At 44.1% G+C, this 4,789-nt stretch overlaps 1 protein-coding gene across 17 annotated transcripts in view; it reads left to right on the plus strand.

The window, feature by feature from the left end:
- LOC110364635 (uncharacterized) overlaps positions 1–4,789 on the plus strand; it is a 94,922-nt gene that overhangs the window by 38,014 nt on the left and 52,119 nt on the right. The window lies entirely within an intron of this gene.

Consider the following 4,789-nt stretch of genomic DNA (forward strand, 5'->3'; position numbering starts at 1 on the left):
TTGAACGTTATTGCACAGCTTTACAGCGGGGTGAGTCACATCTTCAGTGATCACGCTTTGGATCACACTCTTACGGGCAAGATCTTGCTAAACGCCTGAAGAGGGGCCAGTGCGGATGGGGGATTATGGAACAGAAGTGATACAAAAGAGCTGATCGGTGAGTCAGCGTGCTCAGCACAGACTTGCCTTTTCCTGGCAGACGGAGCCATCGCACAGTAACTCAATTTGAGCATTAAGTGAAGCACCAGTTTGCAAAGTACGGTGGATTTTGTGCCTTAGTGCTGGCTAGCAATATTCTGTTGAAAAGGCATGTGTGCCAAAAGCAATGCTTCAAAAGGAAAAGCCATGTGCATTTAAAACAGTCATCCATTTAAGTGATTTAGACATTGTTTTGTTTTCTTTTGAAATATTTGTCCTCCAGGACGGTTTGGCCCAAGCACAATGGAAGAACCTTGTACCCCACCCCGCTGATTTTAATTGAAGGCAGTTTGTAGTGTCCCCATCACTTGGACAACAGGTACCAAAATGCTGCTGCAGTGTCAATGTACAGTCTTCAATGGTCAGGCAGACCAAGCGCTGCAACTCAAGATCACGTATCAGGTCCAATGACTGCTATATAATGCTAGAGGTACCATGTCGGAATATCTTACTGTAGGCACAGAGAGGCTGGCTTCTCTAGAGCAAAGAAAAGTGAAAATACAACACACAGTGATTCCCAGACTCACAATTAAGTTCCCTGGCAGTGGTTGTAATTGCTTTAATGAAAGACGTTGCTTACCAACGAAAAGCTGGCCAGGGTGTGGCTTCTGCAGGGTTTCTCTTTAATCATGCGTTTAAATAAGGGATTAGATAATGAAGCATCAGTGTCATGTAAGGGATGAAAGGAAGCATGTAGGGAAAGCATGACTGTTACGTAAGCTGGCCCTTCGCTGTCGATGTCAACATTTCCTGTCTGTGTTGCAGTCGAAGTGAAAATAATCAAGGCAAGGCCCGGTGAGGTATGACCTGGTTTCAGGTCTAGGCGTTACAGTGGCCTTTCTGGCCTTCCAGGCTTTTGGCATCGACTCGGCGGTCGGAGCAATTGCGTAACCGGGAGGATTTCAGACGTGTGTCGTCTCCACACCCCCCCAAACGAAAACCACCACCAAACCAGAACTGTAATAACAGCGGTGACGAGAGGATGAGTCCCGTGGTCGGTGATGGAAACAGATTATGGTCCACACCTTCTTCAGCCCTCTAGAGAACAATCTGTTTTCCTCCAGGCAGAATTTAACCTTCACTCCTGAGACCGAATGAGCAGCAGTGAAATCTCTGGTGTCATGCTGTGGCATTTGACTAAAGGTAAAACCAAGTCTGGTCTGATTTGCTTTTTAAATATAAGGATCTTGGTTTTCTTTCCTTGTAATCTAAAGAGGTGAATTTCAGATTATTGTAATAGTGACTACGGAATTCTTCCAATAAATTTGTCTTTTTCATTGCAGTCCATCTCGCTGATCTGATTTCATATGAAGTAGCTTTCGTTTTTCTCAGCCATAATTGTTTTCAATCCTTATATTTATAAATAAGGCTTTAACAAGAAATGAAGGCACTTCATCTTTAGGGAAGCAGTTGGTTGTCAAGCTTGTGTAAAGAATTAAAACTTGGTAGACAGAAGAGGATCCAGCAAGCAGCGTGTAGCCCGTGTTTCAAAAGAAGTGGAGAGGCTGTGGGTACCAGGGGCGCTCTTGAGAAATGACGCGTGCTGCAAGCAAACAGCTACGTTAAACCAAGGTCGTTTCTAAGAAGTCCTTCTTCACGGGTTTATCAGTCATTTGACCTTATACAAATACGGGAGCGGGGTTATCAAGTCCGTTCTGTTGCAGAGCTCTCCATGCTGAAGTGAGTGTAGCCTTGACGCAGCGTTTATGCTCAAACTGCAGCTATTCCAAATGGAAGTGACTGATCCAAATGTGAATGCTCTTGTCATTCCTTGGATACAGTGGAAGCAGCAGCAAAATAAGCCGGTTTGGGTGCCTTGAACAGTGTTTTAGCAGCGTCAGTTGAGCGGAGATGTCACTTGGCTCTTCAGTCCCTCATCCCTTCTCTTGCAGTTGTGGTGTAAGTTCGATCACACGAGAGCTCGTTCAGAATGCAGGAAGATCCTGCAATTGCTTTCCTCTTTCCTTAAAATCACGTAAGGAAACAGATTTCCACTTTTGCTCTACTGTATAACCTCTTAATATCATTTGCTCTAATTGCCACCAGTCGGGTTTCTCCAGCAAGTTTGTACCTCGCTGCCATCTCATTGGTAACTTTGAACCACTGGTGAAAGCAGCATCTCTACCAGTAAACATAACACCGACATTACACAGGAATGTCTATTTTTAAACAAAAAAAGGAGAGAAAAGCATTTTAAGCACGGCGCTCGAGCCTCTTTGTACCTGACTCTGCAGCAATACAGGGCTCTTTACATTGATCACAATGTGACAATAAAACGGCAGAACAAGACCATCACATGCTTGATTGGAGAAAAAAGGAAGGAAGGAAGAAAGAGAAACGTTAACCATGATAAAGGACAGTTCCTGAAAATATTTACAGGCTGCAGACTTCTACAGACAACTACATTGACAGTTGCTAATGGCTGTTGCAGTCACCAAACAGCTGCACTGAATGAATTCACATTAAGTACTGGGAAAATTACTTATTTCAACACTGAAAATAGGCTTTTCAAATTAGAATACATAAATTTGCATCGCTGTTTCTATTTAATCTGCATAATCTGCCTCTGAACGTCGTATCGCTCGTGTTTGGGTCTGCGGTTCCTCGTGGGTGTACTTCCCAGAAGAACAAGCTGAAGACAGGTGCGTTTGTCCCCTTTCCTCTGGCCAAAAAGCATTTCATACAACAATCTACTGTAACCTAACGAGGTAAAGGATCGACTCACTGCATCTGGGACAATATCTCGGGCATCTCTGGCTGCATTTTATCTCCGGGGGAAAGAAAATAACAGTTGGCACTGAGTTAGTTTTCTAATTAAATCTTGATGCAGCCCTTTGCTTTTAAGATACGAGTTGTTGCCCCAGGAAGCAGAGAGCAGAGAGGATAATGAGTGACAAACACACACTGATTCAGGTCCTGCAGGCATCGCATTCCGAGCCCGGGTTGCCAGGATGATGTGGGAAACACTGGCTTGCAGGATCCCCTCGCAGTGTGTTTGTGTAGAGGAATTTTCCATGACGATTCACCTGGCTCTGATATAGGGTGATACGAGAGCACTTTTTGTTGAGATAATCAGAAGGTCTTTATGAAAGATGACTTGTCATTGGCTTCACTACGGTTTGGAACAGCGGTGTCACACAACGGGGTATCAACAATATCAAACGTGCTGTTTCACTATCTCCCTCCTCCTTGCCCCGGTGACTGTTCTGTGACCGTGCTCTGATGCCGACATGGCTGCGCTCTCCACGTCCCTTCGTCTTCGTCGCCTCCCCCTGCTCCAGAACAAGTCGCCGTTATTTGGCAGACACAGGGCCGTCAGGAGCCTGCCTTCGCCTTGACCTTTCAGATAACTGACTATTCATGCAAATACTGCAAATATGTTGTTCTGGAGAGAGCACAACATTCTCAGTGGCATGTTGCTGTCCCACACCATAACCACCTACTAGAGGGGGCTGGAAAGTGGCATTCCAGGGATTATCAGCAATGGTCTCCGTGCCTTTCGCTTCCCCCACGCCAGAAAGCACATCTTGCTTAGGTCGGGCTGTTTCCACTGACACTGTTTAACCATTTTCTCTAGAGATCTGCTGCCCTTCTTTGCTGGAGGAAGCAAGAGTCAGGCCTGCTTGTTTCATTAAGGAGCAGCGCACGAGGGAAGGCAGGGGTGTGAGCGTGCCCTCTAGGATGTGGGAGAAACCAAGCTGAAAAACCTGAGCGGTATTTGTTTTGAAATAGTTTCTGCAATGGATAACAGCTGCTCTTCCAAAGGAAACAATGAGAGAAACGACAACTTTGTCCAGTGGGCGATGCCTGGAACACCCGGCGCAGGCCTCAGGCCCGGCCGCGAGCTTCCACAGACCAGAGTTCTCCAAAGCACGGAAATTATGAGGCAATTATTTTGGGGCTCCTTGCTAAAACACATCCTCACTATTGCTTTGTGGTCTGGGTTTACGTGAGGTCCCCATTGCCAGGATGCCAGCTTGAGAGAATGTTCAGATTTTAATTATAAGCCACATTAACTTTTGTAATTTATATATGTATATTGACATTTGCAGCCCCATCACTCTAATATAGCTCATAGGTAATGAGCTGTAAAATACAATTTTAGTGCAGTTATACATACATTGTGTTTCTACTCTTGTGCAGACAAATGTTCCAGAATAATTCCGAATGGATTATTTTCACAGTGAAAATAATTTAGCCATTTTAAAGAATACGCTAAAGGCCTTAGTTAGAAATTTACCTAGCAACATGAAGAACTAGTATTTCTACCAGGAGTTCACTAAGGTGATTAATTATATAAGTTTAATATCTTTATGCATTATTAGCAAAACTGGAAGCAAGTTTTGAAAGACCTTTTTTAGTCTCTTGGTAGTTGAAAGAAACATTTCAATCTAAAATAAACCTACAAGATTTTAAGAGTAAATCGACAGGTGTCGTGAGGAAAACTCTTTTGTTGTGGAAGAAAGGAATACGTGTGGAAAACGTTTCATTTTTGTAGGATATCAAGCAGAGGTTGTTCAGTGGCCCTGTGAACATTGCAGAGTCGAACATCTTTTAAAGGGTCCTGCCAGTAAATAAATTGCAAAACACA

Source organism: Columba livia, chromosome 22 (assembly GCF_036013475.1).
Source record: "Columba livia isolate bColLiv1 breed racing homer chromosome 22, bColLiv1.pat.W.v2, whole genome shotgun sequence".
NCBI lineage: Eukaryota > Metazoa > Chordata > Aves > Columbiformes > Columbidae > Columba > Columba livia.